The 24,672-nt window shown below is 46.2% G+C and overlaps 1 pseudogene; it reads left to right on the plus strand.

The window, feature by feature from the left end:
* The first annotated feature begins 2,736 nt into the window (after positions 1-2,736).
* On the plus strand, positions 2,737-3,857 carry LOC123156837 (cytochrome P450 84A1-like; annotated as a pseudogene).
* Positions 3,858-24,672: the final 20,815 nt, after the last annotated feature.

Genomic DNA, 24,672 nt, shown 5'->3' on the forward strand with positions numbered 1-24,672 from the left:
AGAATATTTAACCCGGAACACAACCTGTCAAATTTGTTCTTGTGTTTGTATTGCAGATTAGTTTAACATGGATAAATCCAAATTAAACTGGGGGCTAATGTCGGGGATATACCCCGTGGTATGACTCGGCCGGAAGTATGTCCCGGCCGGACTTGGCGCTTCACCGTGACCCGCCGGAAGACTGGCGACTCACGGGTCTGGCGGCTCACTGTCAGATGACTCACGAGCCGGACGACTCACGGATGGCCCTGACGACGGGTCAGATAGAAGACTAGGCCCAAGGCCCAGAAGGCCGGCTCATGTGATGATGGGCCGGCTTAAGAAGAAAGGGATGACGAATATTTCCTTTACGAGGAAGCAAGACCCGGACTTGTAATTAACTTGTAAGAGAAGATAGACTAGTCCTAGTCCTACTAGGACTCCACATGTAACCCGCCCCTCTAACTTATATAAGGAGGGGCAGGGCACCCCAAAGAGGGAAGAAGAAAGAATCTCTAGGGCTAGACACCGAGAGCCGGTTCCCGGCGACTCTCTCATGAGCATAATGAGACCTAGCCTCAAACAGCACGTAGGGTTGTTACCGGATGATGTTTCCCGGGGCCCGAAGCTGTCTAAATCCTTGTCTTGTGTTGCGTCTCTCGATTCCGCCCAACCCCTCTCAAGCTACTACATAGATGCGCTGGCCTCACGACTAAGTCCTGACACTAAGGACATCTGCCGTGACAATTCCACGACAGGCCCCGTCCCGCCTAACCCTGTAGTGTTAGACCACGAGATCTAGCCCTTTGACTTTACACAGACGGGCTTTGACCAGTGGAACTCTCCACCTGGTTGTGTTAGGTCAGCCCATAGGAACACTTTGGAGCAACATCCGGGCCAGACCCACCGCAAGATCCCCTCCGTGTAGACCCGACGCGTCCGTTTCCCCCCTCCAGGTGCCGGCGGCGCCGCCGTCCGTGAGGGGGGGCACACCTCGGAGATGCGCGCCGCCTCTTTGGAGATGGCACCACACCACCCCGCATGTATGAGGGCCCGGTGCGACGCTCCGGTGGTATTGCTATCCCCCAGGCCCCTCGTCCCACCTCTTCAGACATGGCACCACACCGCCCCGCATGTATGAGGGCCCGGTTAGACGGGACGGTGTACCTGGGGGGTAGCAATGCTGCTAGGTGTTGCTTTGGGCCCTCCTACGGTTGTGGAAGCGTGGTGGCTGGCGCAGGCACCCGACACGCAGCTCCGGGGTGTGCCCCCCTCACCGGCGTTGCTGTGGGGCACGGCGGCAGCAACGTCCGTGAGGGGGGCAATCGATATACCATCGGGGTATGTTTTTTTGTTAGATAAGGCACATTTATGTTGTGAAAAAAACAGGAAAAAGTAAAAAATATAAAAAAAATTAAAAAAAGAAAAAAAATGAAAAATAGAGGTATGCCGACGGCAAGGCCGTCGGCATACCTGCGCACACGGCCAAGGATCGATGACGTGGCAAAGGGCGGGGATCGATGATGTGGCAACATCCATGGGCCAGGCGTATGCCGACGGCCAGGCCGTCCGCATAGATTGGCCACCCCACGGACCGGCGAGCGGCGCGGATCGATGACGTGGCGGGCGACGCGGATCTATGACGTAGGGGCTATGCCGACGACCGTCGTTAGCCCGTCGGCGTAGACTGACGCCGTCAAAAGGCCGTTTCCGCCCGGGTAGCCGGGCCCACGTTCTATGCCGACGGGCTCCTCTATGCCGATGGCCGCCGTAGGCATATTTCTCGCGACGCCGACGGCTGAGCTTTGCCGACGGGGGCCGTCGGCATAGATGGATATAGGCCGACGGCTTTTCTATGCCGACGGCTTGGGCTGGGCCGTCGGTATAGGCCAATCTATGCCGACGGGGCCGTCGGCATAGGTTCGGACGTCGGCATCGCCAGTTATTCTGGTAGTGCACCTAGCTAGCTAGCTAGCAGTATAGTGTATAGGGGTTTTAGCTAGCTAGGTATTTTGGAGCTACGAAGAAGATCAATAGTACGCAGCTCGATCTTAATTCGGCTCTTGTTATACTTTTTGGCAGTCGATGGATGCAATGAACTGAGTTTTGTCCATATATAATCTAGCTATACTTGGTTCCGTATGTGTGCATGTATCAATTATCAATTTTGCAATGATATATTTATCCATTATATGAAAATTTACCAATTTTTATGTGTAATATAACAGTGGCGTGCATGCAGGATTGAACCGCACCGTTAATGTGCTCATTACCTGTGGCGTTCAATTGTTGGCGCACAATACCAGCGGCGTTCCCCTGAAAGGCATGCCACTGATATTTTTTACCAAAGTCCACGGGCGAATGCTATTAGTTAGCAGATACAAGTGGCGCTCGAGTTATATGGCAATGCCATCGGTATTTTGACAAATTACCAGTGGCATGCTGAATTCAAAGCACACCACCAATTGTCTAAAACTATAAAGTTTCTCCACCGGTGCCTCTTTTTTTCCAACTTTGAGCAACTGCTGAGCCTGACTTCACACTATGCATCTTTAATATGGTTCAAGAAGAGTGATGTACCATTCCTGGTGGTCTGCATCATCTCAACTACTGCTCCAACTATATATTAACCCGGCATCCTCCACTCTTCTCCTTACCCTCTACTCACGAGCGTTACAGCACATCTACCTGAAATCCACATAGTTGAGAATACCCCAAGAAAAAGAAAAGTAGAGCTTCTAGTTTGAATATCAATAAATGGTGGGCTTGTCCAAGATCGACACGGAATGGCTCCAAGAGCCACTGACATGGCTGTTCGTTGCCTCGGTCTTCTTCGTGTTGCTTCAGCGGCGGCGTGGCAAGGCGCCGCCACTTGCCCCCAGGGCCGTATTCGCCGCCGATTGTCGGCAATATCTTCATGATGGACCAGCTGACCCGCCGGCACTTCGCGGCGCTGGCCAAACAGTACGGCGGCCTTATCCACCTCCGCCTCGCCAAGGTCCACACCTTCGCCGTGTCGATGCCGGAGTACACGCAGCAGGTGCTGCAGGCCCAGGACGCCGCCTTCTCGCACCGGCCAGCCACCATTGCCACCACCGACCTCACCTACCACCGTGCCGACATGGTGTTCACCCGCTACGGGCCCTTTTGGCGCCAGATGCACAAGCTGTGCGTGATGAAGCCCTTTAGCCGCCGCCGTCCCGGGACGTGGCTCGCCGTGCGCGACGAGTCCGCGGTGCTCGTCCGTGCCAAGGCCTGGAGGAGCGGCGAGACAGTGAATCTCGGCGACCTCATCTTCAACCTCAGCATGAACGTCACCTTTCGGGCGGCATTCGGCGCTGAAGCCACCGGCGACGGCGATGGACGGAAGCAGGACGAGTTCATCGCCATCATGCAGGAGTTCTCCAAGCTCTTTGGCGCGTTCAGCATCGGCTACTTCATCCCGTGGCTCGGTTGGGTGGACCCGCAGGGCATCAACGTGCGCCTCCCTCGACGAGTTCATCGACAAGATCATCGACGAGCACATAAAAAGAGGCAAGAACCCTAACGACATGGACGCCGACATGGTACACGGCATGCTCGCGTTCCTTCATCCCTGAAGCCAAGCCGGAGAAGGCCGCTGGCAACGACCTGCAGAACACACTCCGCCTTAACCGTGACAGCATCAAGGCCATCATCATGGTACGTACACGCACGACCAAACATCCATTATTTGTTTCTAGCATCTACTCCCTTCCTTCTTTTTTCTTTTTTTATAAGACGTTTTAGGCAGTCCGCCTTAAATCGATTTGGGCGTATGTGAAATGTGTAAAACGTTTTATAAAAAGGAAAGGAAGGGGTATACGGTTTATTACATCTACTTGGCGACGGAGGTGTAAGCAAAGTAGCACCATGTTCTTCATGATAGAGAGTCTTATATTTTGTCACTTTCAGATACTAGTGAAAAAATTTCATTATAGAACTTGGCTTGTATATTCTAATGATGGACTTCCTTAAATTGACCTAGGTCTTCATGAGCAAGCAAGTTGGATGCACACCCACTTAGTTTTTATTTGAGCTTTCATACACTTATAGCTCTAGTGCATCTGTTGTATGACAATCCGTACTCACTTGCATCAATATCAATTGATGGGCATCTTCATAGCCCATTAATTTGCCTAGTTGATGTGAGACTTTCTTCTTGTTTTTGTCTTCTCCACAATCACCATATTCTATTCCATCTATAGTGCTATATCCATGGCTCACGTTCATGTATTGCGTGAAAGTTGAAAAAGTTTGAGAACACTAAAAGTATGAAACAATTGCTTGGCTTGTCATCGGGGTTGTGCATGATGAAATACTTTGTGTGATGAAGATGAAGCATAGCCAGACTATATGATTTTGTAAGGATAACTTTTTTGGCCATGTTATTTTGAGAAGACATGGTTTCTTTATTAGTATGCTTGAAGTATTATTGTTTTTATGTCAATATTAAATTTTTGTTTTGAATCTTATGAATATAAACATTCATGTCATAATAAAGAAAATTATATTGATAAACATGTTAGATAGCATTCCACATCAAAAATTCTGTTTTTATTATTTACCTATTCGAGGACGAGCAGGAATTAAGTTTGGGGATGCTTGATACGTCTCCAACGTATCTATAATTTTTTTTATTGTTCCATACTATTGTATTATGTAACTTGAATGTTTTATGCATTTTGGTATTATTTTATATCATTTTTTGGGAATAACCTATTAACCTACTGCCTAGTGTCAGTTGTTATTTTTCCTTGTTTTTGGCTTTTGTAGAAAGGAATATCAAACGGAGTTCAAACGGAATAAAACTTTACGATGATTTTTCTTGGACCATAAGACACCCAGAAGACTTGGAGAAGAGTGCAGAAGCCCTACGGGGAGGCCACAAGTCGTGGGGGCACACCCTAGGGGGGCACCCCCAGGGCTAGTGGGCCCCTCGCAGACCTCCACTAGTAGAAAACTGGGTTTTGGTCACAGGGAAATATTCACATTAGTCCCGGTTCAGTCACGAACAGGGTGGGCGCAGCAGCAGCGCTTATAAACCACTCTCGAGCTCTCTCAACTAGCGAGGTGGGACTAAACTTTTGACGCGGGGCAGCACAAGGCCTTTGGTCCCGGTTGGTGCCACCAACCGGGACTAAAGGGGGGCATGCGTACCGGTTCGTGGCACCAGCCGGGACCAATGCCCCCCCTTTAGTCCCGGTTGGTGCCACGAACCGGGACCAATTAGTTGCCTATATATACCCATCGCCACAGCAGAGCACTCCACAGTGCTCTGTTTTTTCTGGCCGGCGAGGGGAGGGCATTTGGGTGCTCTAGCTCACCTCCTATGCACATGAGGTGTTCGATGAAATGTGTGAGCCACACTAGTTAATCTTTCTCCTCTCGAAACTCGACCTCCGAGCTCCATTTTCCCCGAGATTTGTCTAGGTTTAGTGGTCCGTCACGTCTCGTCCCCGTCTTCACCGCCGTCGATCGCCCGCGCCGATCTCGTCGCCAGCACCACCGTGGTGAACCTCTTGTTCTTATCTTCTTTCTGAAAGAAAAAAAATTCTTACTTTAGATAGATACTTGTCTAATTTTGTTACTTTTATTATTCCTTCTTATTACATAGTGCGATGGTTTTGGTATCTGCCCCCGTCGGCGCTCGTCCTGTCTATGATTCGGATGTGGTATATATTATCTTTTTATAACTATTTGGTTCATTTATTGTTTATGACAAATATGCCGACCAACGTGACATAGATTTTATTTATCTAGGAGGTGGTTGAACCGGAAATTCCAACCGACCCTATTGTCGAGAGGTTAAATTTATTTGAAGAAGAAAAGAATTACTTGAAGGAAAAAATAAAAAAAATTGAGAAGGAGAAGATGATATTGGAGTTGCATGTTGCGGATGTCGTCGATGATCACAAGATCAAGATAGATGGGATTGACACTAATGGCGCACCAGACAAGCGGTGCGCCATTAGTATATACTAATGGCGCACCACCTTCTGATACGCCATTAGAGTTGAAACAACTAATGGCGCACTTGGCCCAGGGTGCGCCATTGGTATCAAAAAAATTTTTTAACTAGTGCGCCTGTCCAAACATACTAATGGCGCACCTGGCCGAGGGTGCGCCATTAGTATCAATTTTTTTTAACTAGTGCGCCTGTCCAAACATACTAATGGCGCATCCAGACACAGTGCGCCATTAGTAGTTGAAACTACTAATGGCGCACCTGGCCCAGGGTGCGCCATTAGTATCAATTTTTTTTAACTAGTGCGCCTGTCCAAACATACTAATGGCGCATCCAGACACAGTGCGCCATTACTAGTTGTAACTAGTAATGGCGCACCTGCCCACGGTGCGCCATTACTAATTATGTTTCAAATTTTTTTTCAATTTTTTTATTTTTATTTTTTAAACAACTAATGGCGCACCTGTGAGTGGTGCGCCATTAGTAGTTCAACTACTAATAGCGCACCACTCCCACGGTGCGCCATTAGTAACTTGGCCCATTCCACCGAATGCACCCCCTGGACCGCCTTTTCAGTTTAAAAAAAATAAAAGAAAATGATGGAAATGTCAAAAAAATAAAACAAAATAAGTTTCCCATGTGATATGTGGTCTAGTTGTTGAGAAAATTAACAAATATGAATTTCGACTTTATTTGTAAAATCTCTCTGGAATTTCTTAAAATGGGCATAACTTTTGCATACGAACTCGGATGAAAAAGTTTTTTATATGAAAAATCATCTACTCGAAAAGTTATATCCGAATTTAACCGGGGGAACCCCGTTAAACATTTTTAGAATCTCCAAAAACCTAACAGAAAAAAAGATACGGGGCTTTCAAGATCTAGAGGCAAAAAAATTCAAAAACTTTCAAACTTACTAGTGGCGCACCGGTTGCTAGGTGCGCCACTAGTAACAGAAAATTATATTTGTTTTGAATTTTTTTTGGATTTTTTTTCAAAAAATGATTCGTAATATGACAGGGAAGTTTCAAATATTTTTCAAAATTTCATCATACTCATGAATATGAACAAAGTCCTAGACATCAACAGGTGGCTGATAAGTGAGGTGGTGCTGGGGTTGGATAGAACTGCGAAGTTAAGTGTGCTCGGGCTGGAGTAGTGTGAGGATGGGTGACCTTCCGGGAAGTTTTGACCACTTAGTTGCGATTTGACTTGAGATTAAGCATATTGACCCGAGATTAAGAAATTTTTTTTTAGAAAAAAATGAAAAAAAAATTAAATTTTTTTTTTTGACAAAATTTGAAAAAAAATTAAAAAAAATTGAATTTTTTTTACTAATGGCGCACCATCCCACGGTGCGCCATTAGTATGCCAAAGCACCTGGGTATACATGGCCCCCTGGGAGGCATACTAATGGCGCACTGTTGTATATACTAATGGCGCATCCGGGGTGCGCCATTAGTATACCAGATACTAATGGTGCACCAGTGGTGCGCCATTAGTAAAATATACTAATGGCGTGCTACTAATGGCGCACCACTAATGCACCATTAATGGCCAAATTAGGTGCGCCATTAGTAGGCCTTTTCCTAGTAGTGCCAATTGCGAAGATGGCAACACAAAGCTCGGACCGTACTGGAGTTGCTGTAGTGGAAGGCAGAGAATGCTGTGCCTGACAAAGGATTTGAGAAGCTATTGAAAATATTGAAGAAGAAGCTTCCAAAGGATAACGAATTGCCCGACAGTACATACGCAGCAAAGAAGGTCGTATGCCCTCTAGGATTGGAGGTGCAGAAGATACATGCATGCCCTAATGACTGCATCCTCTACCGCGGTGCGTACAAGGATCTGAACGCATGCCCGGTATGCGGTGCATTGCGGTATAAGATCAGACGAGACGACCCTGGTGATGTTGACGGCGAGCCCCCCAGGAAGAGGGTTCCTGCGAAGGTGATGTGGTATGCTCCTATAATACCACGGTTGAAACGTCTGTTCAGAAACGAAGAGCATGCCAAGTTGATGCGATGGCACAGTGAGGACCGTAAGAAAGACGGGAAGTTGAGAGCACCCGCTGACGGGTCGCAGTGGAGAAAAATCGAGAGAAAGTACTGGGCTGAGTTTGCAGCTGACCCAAGGAACGTATGGTTTGGTTTAAGCGCGGATGGCATTAATCCTTTCGGGGAGCAGAGCAGCAATCACAGCACCTGGCCCGTGACTCTATGTATGTATAACCTTCCTCCTTGGATGTGCATGAAGCGGAAGTTCATTATGATGCCAGTTCTCATCCAAGGCCCTAAGCAACCCGGCAACGACATTGATGTGTACCTAAGGCCATTAGTTGAAGAACTTTTACAGCTGTGGAATGGAAACGGTGTACGTACGTGGGATGAGCACAAACAGGAGGAATTTAACCTGCACGCGTTGCTGTTTGTAACCATCAACGATTGGCCCGCTCTCAGTAACCTTTCAGGACAGACAAACAAGGGATACCACGCATGCACGCACTGTTTAGATGACACTGAAAGTATATACCTGGACAAATGCAGGAAGAATGTGTACCTGGGCCATCGTCGATTTCTTCCGACCAACCATCAATGTCGAAAGAAAGGCAAGCATTTCAAAGGCGAGGCAGATCACCGGAAGAAGCCCGCCATGCGTACCGGTGATCACGTACTTGCTATGGTCAATGATTTACACGTAATCTTTGGAAAGGGTCCCGGCGGACTAGCTGTTCCGAATGACGCTGAGGGACACGCACCCATGTGGAAGAAGAAATCTATATTTTGGGACCTACCCTACTGGAAAGAGCTAGAGGTCCGCTCTTCAATCGACGTGATGCACGTGACGAAGAACCTTTGCGTGAACCTGCTAGGCTTCTTGGGCGTGTATGGGAAGACAAAAGATACACCTGAGGCACGGGAGGACCTGCAACGTTTGCACGAAAAAGACGGCATGCCTCCGAAGCAGTATGAAGGTCCTGCCAGCTACGCTCTTACGAAAGAAGAGAAAGAAATCTTCTTTGAATGCCTGCTCAGTATGAAGGTCCCGACTGGCTTCTCGTCGAATATAAAGGGAATAATAAATATGCCAGAGAAAAAGTTCCAGAACCTAAAGTCTCATGACTGCCACGTGATTATGACGCAACTGCTTCCGGTTGCATTGAGGGGGCTTCTACCGGAAAACGTCCGATTAGCCATTGTGAAGCTATGTGCATTCCTCAATGCAATCTCTCAGAAGGTGATCGATCCAGAAATCATACCAAGGCTAAGGAGTGATGTGGCGCAATGTCTTGTCAGTTTCGAGCTGGTGTTCCCACCATCCTTCTTCAATATCATGACGCACGTCCTAGTTCATCTAGTCGACGAGATTGTCATTCTGGGGCCCGTATTTCTACACAATATGTTCCCCTTTGAGAGGTTCATGGGAGTCCTAAAGAAATATGTCCGTAACCGCGCTAGGCCAGAAGGAAGCATCTCCATGGGCCATCAAACAGAGGATGTCATTGGGTTTTGTGTTGACTTCATTCCTGGCCTTAAGAAGATAGGTCTCCCTAAATCGCGGTATGAGGGGAGACTGACTGGAAAAGGCACGCTTGGAGGGGACTCAATAATATGCAGGGACGGATATTCTTGGTCTCAAGCACACTACACAGTTCTACAGAACTCTACCTTGGTGACCCCGTATGTCGATGAACACAAGAACAGTCTGCGCTCCAAACACCCGGAGCAGTGTGACGACTGGATTACATGTGAACACATCAGGACTTTCAGCAGTTGGTTGGAAACACGTCTCAGAGGTGACACCACTGTTTGTGATGAGTTGTACTCGTTGTCCAGGGGACCATCTTCGACTGTATTGACTTACAAAGGATACGAGATAAATGGGAATACATTTTACACGATCGCCCAAGATCAAAAGAGCACCAACCAAAACAGCGGTGTCCGCTTTGATGCAGCAACCGAGAGGGGAAAGGACACATATTATGGTTACATAATGGACATATGGGAACTTGACTACGGACATGATTTTAAGGTCCCTTTGTTTAAGTGCAAATGGGTCAATCTGTCAGGAGGCGGGGTACAGGTAGACCCACAGTACGGAATGACAACAGTGGATCTGAACAATCTTGGGTACACTGACGAACCGTTCGTCCTAGCCAATGATGTGGCACAGGTTATCTATGTGAAGGACATGTCTACCAGACCGAGAAAAAGAAAAGATAAGGAAGCGAATACATCATACGATGAGCCAAAGCGCCACATAGTTCTTTCAGGAAAAAGGGACATTGTGGGAGTGGAGGGCAAGACAGACATGTCTGAAGATTATGAAAAGTTTCATGAAATTCCTCCCTTCAAAGTCAAGGCTGACCCAAGCATCCTGATAAACGATGAAGATTATCCATGGTTACGGCGCAATAAGCAAATGACACAAGCGAAGAAAAAGTGAAGACTTTCTCCCGCAACTATTATGATGATACCATGCCAACTTTGTAACAGACGAGTATGATACCATTGTCCGTTTTGTACACGAAGTGCATCTAGTTTTTGCCGTAACCCTCTCAACTTTCTTGCACATGCTATGTGGATGAAATGATGATACCATGCCAACTTTCAACCTTTTCAGAGTTCATTTGAAATGCTTTTCAATTTTAGGGTCTTATAGCTCAAAATAATTAGTAAATGCATGAAAAATAACAAATGAAGTCAGAAAGGGTTGAAAATTGATGATGTGGCTTTGAATGGTGCATTTTGAACACACAAAAAGTCAGGAGTTCAAATAAGTTTTAAAAAATGAAATCCCTTTGTAACAGACGAGTTTCCGTATGAAATCCTGATACTTCGAAAGAGATTGTCCGTTTTGTACACGAAGTGCATCCAGTTTTTGCCGTAACCCTCTCAACTTTCTTGCACATGCTATGTGGATGAAATGATGATACCATGCCAACTTTCAACCTTTTCAGAGTTCATTTGAAATGCTTTTCAATTTTAGGGTCTTATAGCTCAAAATAATCAGTAAATGCATGAAAAATGGTGCATGAAAAATAACAAATAAAATAAATAAGTAATTAGAAACAAAATAATATAAACTTTAATAAAATATATAAGTAGAAACAAAATAAAATAAACTTTAATAACATAAATAAAATTTATGAAACTAAAATTATCAAAGTATTTTCTGTTCAAAACATTATAAGCAACCTCTAGTATTATTGAAACTAAAATTATATAAAATTGATGCAACTAAAATTATCGAAGTATTTTCTGTTCAAAATCATTGAAAGCAAAAATAATTTTCATAAAGAACTTTTTTTGTTAGAAACTTTAATAGCAAAAAGAATTATCATAAAGTAAAATAAATAAGTAATTAGAAACAAAATAAAATAAAATAAATAAGTTTTTTGTTGTAAGTAGAAACAAAACAAAATAAATAAAGCAAAAAAGAAAACAAAAAACAGGCAAAAAATAAAAATTATGCCACCTACTGGGCCACCACGGCCTGAATACGACTAGAAACCCATCCATGGGCCAGGATTCAGGCCCGCAGAAGGCCCAGTAGGCCCACAGGCATGTACAGAGAGGTTAGGCCCGTAAGCCTGCTTTAGAGAGGAGCTCGACAGCTCAGGCGCACCGCACCTTATAAACAGGTGCGGCTCTCTCTCAGCTAGCGAGGTGGGACTAAACTCCCACCACCACGCCGCTGTGCAAGGCCATTGGTCCCGGTTGGTGGCACGAACCGGGACCAATGCCACCCTTTGGTCCCGGTTCGTGGCACCAACCGGGACCAATGCCCCCCTTTAGTCCCGGTTGGTGCCACCAACCGGGACCAAAGGCCGCCGCTTCCCGCCCTTTGGGCTGCTGAAAAGAGGCCTTTGGTCCCGGTTGGTGGCACCAACCGGGACTAAAGGGGGCATTGGTCCCGGTTGGTGCCACGAACCGGTACCAATGCTCTCAGTATATAAGAAAGCACTTAGCGTTTTTCAGATTCATCTCTGCATCAGTTCCCCCGCCCCGACGACGCCGCCAGGCTGCCCGAGCTCGCCCCGTCGACGCCGTCGCCGCCCTCTGCTGCCTCGTCGACGCGCAGCCGCCCCTTCCCCGAGCACGCCGCCGGCGGCCCGCCCCGACCACGCCGCGCGCCCCTGCCCCGACCACGTCGTCGTCGCCCCAGCTGCCCCGACCACGCCGCCGTCGCCTCTGCCTCGCCCTGCCCGACCACGCCGCCGTCGCCTCTGCCCCTGCCCCGACCACGCCGCCGTCGCCTCTACCCCGACGCGCGCCGTGCCTCTGCCCCTACCCCGACCACGCCGCACCTCTCATCCTTTGGTCAGGGCCGGCACTGCCCCCTTCCTCCCTGTTTTTTCTGCACATATATATGATGTTTTTTCCTGATTATATGTATATGAGTATATGTATGTGTGTATATCTGTTTATATGTCCTTTTTTAGATCTTTTTTTGCATTTTTATAAAAATGTATATATGTATGTATATATGTTCTCTGTGTATATATATGTTCATGTATATATGCAAAAGATAGATTTTTAGAAAAGTTAGGATTTTTTTCTGTTCATAGATTTTTTTGGTGATATTAATTATTGTAGAATATGCAAATGTTTGTATATTCATATGAACAATGCATTAGGCAAAACCTTTACTTTTTTCGAAATTTTCTATTTGAACATTTTTTTATGAATGAGAGGAAAAAGGAAAATAAGAAGAGGAAGAAAGGAGAAGAAGAGGAGAGGAAGAAGAGGAGAAATAAATAAGAAGAGGAAAAAAGAAGAAAAAGAAGAGGAGAAGAAGAAAGGAATAGAAGAGAAGAAGAAAAATAGAAAAAATTCTATTTTTTCTTCTTCTCTCCTCTATTCCTTTCTTCTTCTCCTCTTTTTTTCTTTTTCTTCGATCTTCTCCTCTATTCCTTTCTTCTTCTCCTCTTTTTATTTCTTCTTCGTTTTCTTATGTTTTATCGGGTCTGTCGTCGTCGATATACCCCTCTCCCGATAACTTCAACACGAGGGGGGGTCGATATACCCCCTCCCCGATAATATTATTTTCCCATGTACGTATGTCGTCGTTGTCGATATAACCCCCTCCCGATAACTTCAACACGTGGGGGGGGGTCGATATACCCCCTCCCCGATAACATTATTTTCCCATGTATGTATGTCGTCGTTGTCGATATATATAACTCCCTCCCAGATAACTTCGACATGATGGACGGTCGATATTTATACCCCCTCTCGACCGTGATAACTTATACCACGGGAGCACCCCCCGGCCCTCTCGCTCGACCAAAACTCTCGAGGACACCCAAACCCTAGAAAAAACGATGTCGGTCTCCTACCCCCTCCCGCCGCGCCCCTACCCTTGAAGCGTTGCCGAGGCCACCCCAAACCCGGAATAAGCTAGGTCTACGTTTGCACTAATATATCCACCTGCTGTCATGTTTGTGTAATAATTGCCATGTTGTAATATTTGCAGAAACAATGGAGCACGGACGAGACGAGCAAGCAGAAGAGGTGTTGGGGGACATAATCTTAGCCGGAGGTGATATCTTGTCGTATCTTAACGACAATGATGGTCTGGAAGAACAGGGTGAAGAAGCAGGCTACGGTGATCGAAGAGTGGAGGAGGAAAGACATGATTATGATGGCTCCGGTGACCCAATGCTGGTGCAAGAAGGAGCCCGTGGTGACGGCTCCGGTGACCGAACAGAGTCCGGCCAGGTAAATATATTAGTTAAGCCTGTGCTGACTAGCTAATTGATGCATTCATTGTTTTGGTATGTACACATATTAATTAACTCTCGTCTTTCTTCTTTTTTCTAGCCCTCCGGATCAAGCACAACTTCGGTAAAGAGACGAGGCCCGAAGAGAAAGTTGCGCTCGGATGAAAGGTTTGAGATCACAGCAATCGCGCGCGACGGCCAACCGATTGAACCCATCCGGACAAAGGAAGCATTTGCTGCTCAGTGCGGGGTTCTTGTTAGGGACAAGATCCCGATCAGCATCCACCAATGGTATAAGCCTAAGAAGGAAGACCCTGAGGTGTCTTATGTCAATGATATGCAGAAAGATGATCTTTGGACTGAGCTGAAGGCAAATTTCACCCTACCGCCAGAGGAGGATCCGGAGAAGCCAGTTAAAGAGCAATTAATCAAGTCTCATGCTCTTAAGAAGATGGCAGACCTATTCAGGAGGTGGAAGAATGAGCTGAAAACGTTTGTCGACAAAGAAGAGACACCAGAATTCATCGGCCGGTATGAGAAGATCAGAGATCACTGGCCCGCATTTGTGGCCCACAAGACATCGGAAAAGAGTAAGAAGATGTCAGCGACAAACAAGAAGAATGCTGCGAAGAAGAAGCTTCACCATCGCACGGGGTCAGGTGGCTACCTCAAAGCCCGGCCTAAGTGGGCCAAGGCTGAGAATGATCTGCTTGAAAAAGGGATCGAACCACAGACAATGAACTGGACAGACCGTTGCCGGACTTGGTTCTTCGGGGCTGGCGGAAAATTGGACCCTGTATCAGGGAGGTGCGTTTGGACGAACGAGCTTTTGAGAATACCAGTCAAGAAGATTCAGCAATATATCGATGCAGCGCAGGAAGGGACGTTCGTTCCAGACAGAGAGAACGACGAGCTCACAATGGCCCTCGGGAATCCTGAGCACCCTGGACGGACACGAGGCACGCCAGGCTCCGTTCCGTGGAAGGCTGGTTTTCCGGACGCAGGCGGTTACAAAAGCCAGGAGAGGAGGAAAAAAATGGAGCAGACCCAAATTCAGAAGCTGCACGAAAGGGTTCAAGCGCTAGAGGAACGAGACGGCAATCGACATGCCGAAACTACCCCCGAAGCTACCCCGCCATCTCAGCGGAGAAGCAGCGTGGCTTCCACCGAGCTGCTTCAGCCGGAGCATGTCTTGACGGCTCCTGCTAGCTACCCCGTGGATGCTATCACGGAGTCTCAACATTGCCACCTTATGGCGCAATGGCAGAACTTCAAAGTCAAGGCGGCTGTTGGCTCTGTTTTACCTCCTGAACCCGGCGCAACCTACCACTGCCGGCCGATTCCAGAAGGATATGCTAGGGTGATGGTGGATGAAATAACGGAGGGATTTGAGGACCTCCAGCTTGACCACCCTACCGGTGAAGGGGAGACTCGGCTGGGTTTAGCTCTGAAGACTCCGTGCCTATGGCGGAAGGAGCTCATTAACCTTCCGAACTGGACGCCTCCGGCGAGTAAGGGCACTCCGCCGCCTCCTCCTCCGGCGAGTGATCAGGGCACTCAGCCTCCTTCTCCGGCGCGTGGCGGCACTCCGCCTCCTCCTCCGGCGAGTGATCAGGGCACTCAGCCTCCTTCTCCGGCGCGTGGCGGCACTCCGCCTCCTTCTCCGCCTGCGCCGGCGTGCCAGAGCAGCCAGCCTCCTCCTTCTCCGCCTCGTCAGCAAGGGCGGAAGAGACCCGCCGCCGCTCCGGCTGCTCCGGCGCGTCGTAGTCCTTCTCCTCCGCCTCGTAAGCAAGGAAAGAAGACAGCCGCAGCCGCTCCGTCTGCTCTGCCGGCGTCTAGCAGTACAGCTGCCAGAGGCGGGAGGCAATACAGATTCGGTCCTTCTCTGAAGACTCCAGAGAAGTTACCATACGAGAGGACCGAGGAGGAGAACGCGAAGATCGTGCGAGCCGAAGTGAAGAACTTCTTTGAAGGGGTGAAAGCAAAGAAACATCCACCTCCGGAGGAGAAGGTAGATCCGGTGAAAGCGAAGCGCACTCTGGCTGCCCTGACAAAACCACCAAAGTCTCCGCCGAAAGGCAACTATGAGCGCATTATTGCAAAGACATTTGTCGAAGCGGAGCGGTCGGGAAGTACTGTCAGTGATCAAAGGTTAAAAGAACGACGAGCTGGGAAAAAAATTGCCCAGCTCGGCGAACAAGCGAACCAATCGTGCCCCCCGCTCAAGGTGTCTAAAGACATCGTCGCTAATGATCCGAGGATGGTGGCCGGTTATAGCAATCTTGGAGATTACCTGCCCGACGATGTACATTATGAAATCATGGAGGTGGACGAACACAAATACCATTACGGGAAGCCTCTCGTCAAAGATGAAAGATCTCTAACAACGATGATGCGAAGATTACATGATTGGTACATGAAAACCTGCAGAGAGTCTGATGGGATGAATACTTTGACGCTGAGAGTTAAACCGGAGCATGACCTCGTTGGAATTGAACTGCTGAATGTTCCATTTGAGGAGTTCTTCCAGTTTTTCAATCAAAAGGCCCTCGATAAATCAACGATCACTTGCTACTGTCTGTAAGTAGTACTACTTCTGTCATTAAGTCTCTCTATATAGGTCAGCTCTTTCATTGCATGTATTTATAATTATCCTCACTATATTATGCAGATTGAAGATCGCCGAATTGAAGAAAAGACAAATCGGTGATATTGGGTTCATTAACACAAATCTCATAGATGCATATACGGTTGAAAAACATGCCAAAGAAGCCGAGGCCAACTTGCTACGATCGTTGGTATTAAATCAAAACAAAGATATAATACTCTTTCCTTACAACTTCAAGTGAGTGTTACTGTCTTGTGCATATTCGGTTTCCCTTATTAGTCCAGGTTATGGTAATGTAATTGATGACTTATGCATGCATGCGCAGCTTCCACTATATTCTCCTAGAGATTAAGCTTGAGCAGGGAGTAGTAACCGTCTTAGACTCGAGACGAAAAGATCCCCAGGACTATGCGGACATGACTCAAATGCTCGAGAAGTAAGTTAAATCGATCATTATCCACCATATCAGCAACTTTGTTCATTTCCTGATATCAAGTAATTGTTTTCTTTGTCTGGCAGGGTTTGGAGAAAATTCACCACAAAAGCTCCGGGACTGCCGAAGAAGCTGCAATTTAGACACCCGAAAGTAAGTACTATAGTAGCATGTTCCGCACATCTCCTAGTGATTCAAGCGCTAGTTTCATCAATACCATTTAGCATGCTTGCTTATCAGTTAGATTGACCTCTATTTCTTGTAAAGTGGTTGTGGCAGGAACAAGGGAATGATTTCTGTGGATACTACGTTTGCGAGTCTATCCGCCACACGACCTGTGAGCGGGGCTACTCTGACGAACAATATGAAGTGCGTAAGCAATAATATTCACAATTTTATTTTATTACCATCATTTGTGTCGAGTTTCATTTATTCATATATATATGTATTGACCCCCTTCTTCAAATTAGATGTTTCGGATGCGGGATGAACTCCTAGCACCAGATCGTATGCGAGCAATTCAAGAGGAATTGGCGGCATTCTTCCTTGACCACGTGATCGCTGAAAACGGAGAATACTATGTGGACCCTGTGTTCTTACAATTTAATTAGGAGATTATATTGTAAGAGATAATTATTGTATATATGTAGCCGGTAGTGTCAGATAGATATACGAGAACTTGTTGTTCGACCAATCTCTCGGAGAAGGAGAGGTGGTCGATATCACTTCTCTCTGTATGCATATGTTCATGACGATCTTCTGTTTCCTTCATTTGCTTACTAGCTAGCGTGTCTAGTCCTCTCCATACGTATATAGTACGTAGCGTCGACCAAGCACGGAGATAAGAGAGGACACTTCTCTCTATTAATTAGCTAGCTAACACAATATATGAAACACCTAAATTAACCCCCCAAAACCCCCCAACCCCCCCCCTTTCAAAAAAAACAAAAACCCCAGCCCCTGAAATGCTGACGCGTGGATGCCTATTGGTCCCGGTTGGTGACACCAACCGGGACAAAAGGCCCTGCCTATTGGTCCCGGTTGGTGACACCAACCGGGACAAAAGGCCCCCTGCCTGGGCTGGCAGCAGCGGCCATGTGGAGGACCTTCTGTCCCGGTTCGTGTAAGAACCGGGACTAAAGGGTTATGGCTTTAGTAATGACCCTTTAGTCCCGGTTCGAAAACCGGGACAAAAGGCCCTTACCAACCGGGGTAAAAGCCCCTTTTTCTACTAGTGCTCCTAACCCTAATTCCAGCACTATAAATTCTCAAATATCCCCCCTATACCAGAAGCGACCACAAAAATATTTTTCTGCCGCCGCAAGCTTCTGTTCTCGTGAGATCCCATCTTGGGGACTTTTTCGGCGATCTGCCGGAGGGGGATTTGATCACGGAGGGCATCTACATCAACCTTGCTGCCCTACCGATGATGTATGAGTAGTTTACCATAGACCTACGGGTCCATAGATAGTAGCTAGATGGCTTCTTCTCTCTCTCTGATCTTCAATACCATGTGCTCATCGATGTTCTTGAAGTTTTATCCGATGTAATTTTCTTTCGCGGAGTGTTTGTTGAGAGCCGATGAATTGTGGCTTTATGATCAGATTATCTATGAATATTATTTAAGTCACCTCTTAACTATTTTATGCATTGATTTGGTTTGTCCAACTAGATTGATCTATCTTGCAATGGGAGAGGTGCTTTGTGATGGGTCCAATCTTGCGGTGTCCTCACCCAGTGACATAGTAGGGGTAGCGAGGCACGTATTGTATTGTTGCCATTAAGGATAAAAAGATCGAGTTTATAAGGCGTTACTCCATTTTTATGAACTTAATACTCTAGATGAATGTTGGATAGCGGTTGATGTGTGCAGTAATAGTAGTAGATGCCACTACTAGGAAAAGCCTAGCAGCGGCGCGAGTTTTGGGTGTATCAGTAGCGCCGGTGCCCGCACTACTGATACGGCGCCATAGCTAACTTGTAGCAGTAGCGCGTGTTGACAAACGCTACTGCTATACATGGTTAGCTGTAGCGTGCGTTGCAGACAGCGCTGCTGCTAATTATCTGTAGCGGGTCTTATACCCCGCGCTACTGCTATTACTTTCAAAAACTAAAAAAAAATCTCGATCCCGTGCGTGTTGGTCAATGGCAGCAATGGTTTGATCTAGCGACGATTGGCGTCGCTGGAGGCATGAACGGACAGCGGAAGACCAGATCCGGCGGTGGCTGTTGGAGAGGGCCCGTTTCTATGGCAGAGCCAGGACGCGGCGTGGGGCTCCTCTTCCCGACCATGCCAGATAGCTCCGGGTCGTCCATGGCGACGACGTGCATGGGCATGGACATGGGAGGGTGAGTGAAACTAGAGGGAGAGAGAGAAATGGAAAACCGAGGGAGAGAGGAAGGTGATGGAGGGAGCAGCGGAGCTAGTCACCGGTGGTGAGGTGCTCCGGTGTGCTGGCGCGGGGCAGCGGCCTCCTAGACGTCGGTGGAAGACCGACGAGCTCCTAGACGCCGGTGGCACGAGGCGGCGGCCTCTTTCGGCACCACGGAGGAGGATGGGAGCATGGGCAAGCGGTCCATGTGAGAGCGTATGGAAAGTGAGAGGAGAGAGTGGCAGAAGAGAGGAGGGATTTGGGGGAGGAGATGGGGATTCAGCCGAGGATATGGCGACTTCACCTACCTCGTACTTAGTAGTAGCGAGGGGTATAAAACCGCGCTACTACTATCAACTTAGTAGTAGCGCGGGTTTATACCCCTCACTACTACTATGGCATGTCCCGGGGGGCACGGTAGAGACCGCTTAGTAGTAGCAAGGGTTAAAAACCCGCGCTACTACTATCAACTTAGTAGTAGCAAGGGGTAAAACCCCGCGCTACTAGTAAGTAGCAGTAGCGAGGGGTATAAACCCTCGCTACTAGTAAGCGTCTGCCTATAAGCTTTTCCCTCGTAGTGTGCAAGCAGGAGTCGGTCTACTTGTCACGGACGTGATGCCTATATTCATGATCATTGACTTAGATATCGTCATAACTATGCATTTTTCTATTAATTGCTCAATAATAATTTGTTTACCCATCGTATGCTTTATTCAAGAGAGAAGCCTCTAGTGAAACCTATGGGCCCCAGGTCTATTTTCCATCATATATTTTCAGATCTATAAAACCAAAATTCAAAAATACCTTGCTACAATTTATTTATATTTACTTTAGTTTTCTCTTTTATTTATCTTTTATACATATCTCTATTAGATCTCACTCTTGTTCGTAACCGTGAAGGGATTGTCAACCCCTTTTTTGCATTGTGTGCAAGTGTTTGTTAGTTTGTGCAGGTGCATATATTGAAGATTTACTTGTGCCTCCTACTGGATTGGTACCTTGGTTCTTAACTAAGGGAAATACTTATCTCTACTTTGTTGCATCATCCTTTCCTCTTCAAGGGAAAAATCAACGCAAGCTCAAGAAGTAGCAATTACTTAGGCGATGATGTACACTTCGAAATGGCCGAGGTAGTAACCTTCAGATACGAGCATGGGAAGCCTCTCATCAAACCTGAGCAGCTCGCGCATCTATCAACGATGATACGAATTGAAGATTCCATGACTGGTACTTGGAAACCTTCAGATACGAGGATGAGACTAACAGTATCTTGGTGCGAATTAAAGATGAGCACTACTTCAATGGAGTCGAGGTGTTGTACATTGAATTTGAAAAATTATTTCAGTTATTCAATCAAGATGCCCTCGACAAAACTATCGTCAGTTGCGATTGTCTGTAAGGATTATTTATGTAATTAAGTCTCTAGCTCAGCTCATTCATTGCATGTATAATTATCCTCACTATATTATGCAGATTGAAGATCCTCGAATGCATTAACCCAAATACCGTAAATGAATATACGATACAAAAAACCCAAGGATACTGAGAAAAACTTGCTAAACGCGTTACTTCGATAACAAAACAGAAGGGAAGTACTCTTTCCTTACAACTTCAAGTGAGTGTTACTGTCTTGTGCATACTCTGTTTCGCTTACTCGAGGTTAAGTGTAATTGATGAGTTATGTGTGCGCAGCTTCCACTTTATTCTGTTAGCCATTCAGCTTGACACGGGAGTAGTAAGTGTCTTGGACTCGAGACGTAAAGAGCCTAAGGAGTGGGTGGACATGAGTGAAATGCCCAAGAAGTAAGTTCAATCATTGTCGCACTATATCAACAACTTTCATTCATTTCCTAATATCAAGTAATCATTTTCTTTGCGGGCAGTGTTTGGAAAAAGTTCACCAACAAGGTACCGGGTGAATGGAAAAAGGAGCTGCGATTTAAACACCCCAAAGTAAGTAGTACTAGCTAGTTCCGCGCATCTCTCGTTGATTCTAGTTTCAATAACATTATCATGCTTGATTATCATTTTGATTGAACTATATTCCCGTAAAGTGCTTGTGGCAGGCACCCGGGAATAATTTATCTGGATATTACATTTGCGAGTTCATTCGCCACTCGACCTCTGAGCGCAGCATATCTGCATAACAATTAGAAGTACGTAAACAATATTCACAATTTTATTTTATTACCATCAATTATGTTGAGTTTCATTCATTCGTATATATATATATATATATATATATATATATATATATATATATATATATATATATATATATATTGACCCCTTCTTTAAATTAGATCTGGGAGAAGCGGGATCAACTCCTACCAAATGATCGCATACAAGGAATTCAAGAGGAATTGGCGGCATTCTTTCTTGAGCACCTACAAACGGAGAATACCATCGGGAAGAGCAATGCGATTTTGGTAGATGTTATATTGTATATATACATGATAATGTACTATATGTAGTAGCATCGGATAGATATACGAAAACAGGTTCACTAGTAGAAAAAGGGCCTATTGTCCCAGTTCGTGAGGGCCTTCTGTCCCGGTTTGTGAACCGGGACTAAAAGGTCGTTACTAATGCCCTTGGCCTTTAGTTCCGGTTCTTACATGAACCGGGACAGAAGGTCCTCCACGTGGCCGCTGCGGCCAGCCCAGGACGGGGGGCCTTTGGTCCCGGTTGGTGACACCAACCGGGACCAATAGGCATCCACGCGTCAGCATTTGGCTGGAGCTGAGGTTTTTGTTTTTTTTAAAGGGGCTGATTTAGGGGTTTTGGGGGTTAATTTAGGTTGTTATTAGGTAGCTATTAGAGAGAAGTGTCCTCTCTTATATCTCCGTGCTTGGTTTACCAACGTTACGTACTGCTATGCCTAAACATGGCTTAGATTGAAGTGAAGGCAACATGTGGTGCATGTCGAAAGTAATACTAATCCTAACTTGATCAAGTTTGGATTGTACTACTTTCGACATGCACCACACATGCATGTTGCCTTCACTTCAATCCAATCCATGTTCATTTCACCCGCTGATATATAATAACTCTTCATGCGCGCATCATGCATCATCATATATAATAACAAGTCCTACTAATCATCATCATACAACTTCTACTCGTTATTAATAACAAGTCATACGATCATCATCCTCATAGTCGTCGAACCAACCCTACTTAATTGTTCCTAGCACATGATCATCAGTATTAGGTAGGACCGAAATACCCTCTTTAAGGTAAAATAGCATAAAACAATATAGACCCTGACTCTCCATTATGGAGAATGGAGATCATCCTGTCTCCAATTCTTGCGCTTCGCTTCCTTTTGCTTCCAAGAACCTTCTTGCGACTGTCTATACATTTTTTCCATTCTTTGATTTGCATGTCTCCACTTCTTTTAGAAATCCAGTATGGACAGTTGAGATTCGTAGGATGACCTGGTTGTATGTTCAAAACATCAAGCCTACCATTTTGATACATCAAATGAGGCACACAATCCTCTGGGATTATCTGTTGAAAAACATAGTAATAACTTCATAGTTAGCAATGATGTACTAGTTTTAGAAGTATGCAAAATATGCACGGATGTCGTAATAGTAAGAAATCTTACCAGGGTATCTCCATAATAGTTACCGTAGTTCAACACGTGCACTAGTGGCATGTATTGACCATAATGTGGAGGAGTTTTACAATAGATATTGTAATTCTCAAGATCAGTACAAAATCCGACCAGATGAGTTTTCTCCTTATAAGTTAACTCAGAGCCATCGGTGTAGTAGGTTCTGTCTACCATGTTCCGCACATTGTTTGAACAATCAAAATAAGCTGTCAATGAAAATAAGCTGTCAACTATTTTGAAATGAACAATATAAATTAGCTAATAACTATGTTTGAGAAACTCACATAGCGGTAGAATTGGAGGCGTATCAACAAGGACCCAAATGTCCATATTGTCTTGCTCGATGTCAGGATCACCAAGATCCATGGTGACAAGCATACCCTCATCAAAACCATACATCTTGCAAAATGCTTCCCAATTTTTGCAACCAAAATGGGTTAGCTCTCAGAATTATACAGATTTACTTCAAAATATATATCATGATGGGTCTTTAGGTGAATTTTCTTTGTTTCCATACTTTCATGGTCTTCAAACCCATCCTCTCCAAGACGTAGTGTCCTGCATGGCATGGGATAAGCTAGCCGAATTGTAAAAGATGAAAAGTACACGTTGAAATAGTTGAAGTCGTGCTTAATTACGAAAAAATAACACTTGTCGTCATTGCGTACCGTTTCAACATCGAAGGTCTCCTCCAGCTTAATACTGAAGCGCCGATCTTCGTCCAGGTGAGGCCTGTCGCACTGACCTCGGTCGTTGTGGCACCAGTCGAACTCCCCCGGGAGACTTTCGTCGTCCGAGTACCACATTTCCTATGTTCGTAATTCAAATATTAAACGTCTACAATTAAATATATGTACTAAAAAACCTAAGTTAGATCATTATTATTCATCACGGGTTGACTATCGGTTTGTCGAGTCTTTTCTTGAAAACTCTCAGCTCACGTGGTGTATACATTCGACCGTTGGTGATGGTCGCTCCTCCATTTGTCCCCGAGTGCATTACACCAAAATTTCTAGCACACGGGAACAAAGGAGAAACGACCCCCACGACAACAGTCGGGATTCTTCGTCCTCTCATATATATATGGTGGAACTCTCCCTCACTGATTCCTCTCTGACATTTGCGACCGTCGGTGATGGTAGCTCCTCCTTTCGTTCTCGAGTGCATTACACCAAACTGTCTAGCACACGGGAACGAAGGAGAAGCTACCCCCACGACAACAGCGGGATTCTTCGTCCTCTCATATATGGTGGAGACTCGACAGACTTACAGTTAACCCGAAATATCGTTTAATTATCTTTCTAAAAGAGGATTTGGCTGGTCTCACCTCGATGTCGGAGGCGGCGGTGATGGGGACGACGGTGGGGATGATGGAGGGGCCGGGGGCTCCTAGATTTCTGCGAAAAAAAACCCTATAAGCTATCAACTAATCATAGTGCTCTCCAATTTTAGCATTCAAAGTAGGAGTAGTTTTCCACTTTGAGCATTCAATAAGCAAAATCAAATCATAAAATAAAGTAGTATTCAAATTAGGATGCATTCAATTATAAGCAAAACTATATCATCTCCATGCGTCCGTACATCGTCGAATATTATCACTAATACACCTCGAATACTATCATACATATAGCATCGCTAGTACAGCTAGAACAGTAGCGCCCGACGGGTATCGATGCGGGCGGTGGACACCCAAAGAGACGGAACCATCACAGGATCATAGCTCCAGTGAGATCCCTGAAGAACCTGCCAGGTATTGTCGAACCTGCCCTCCAATGCAACCATGTAGCGACGGACGTGCTGGTCCTCCTCGCTAACACGGTGACGTACCACCTCCGCGGTGTCCGGAAGCCTCGGCACCGTCACTGGCCCACGCGACCGCCACCAAACAAGGATCGGGTCAACGACGGGCTGGCTCCTCACCAACCTACGCCCACCGGAAGGTAGCA

This window comes from Triticum aestivum, chromosome 1D (genome assembly GCF_018294505.1).
Source record: "Triticum aestivum cultivar Chinese Spring chromosome 1D, IWGSC CS RefSeq v2.1, whole genome shotgun sequence".
In the NCBI taxonomy this organism is placed as follows: domain Eukaryota; kingdom Viridiplantae; phylum Streptophyta; class Magnoliopsida; order Poales; family Poaceae; genus Triticum; species Triticum aestivum.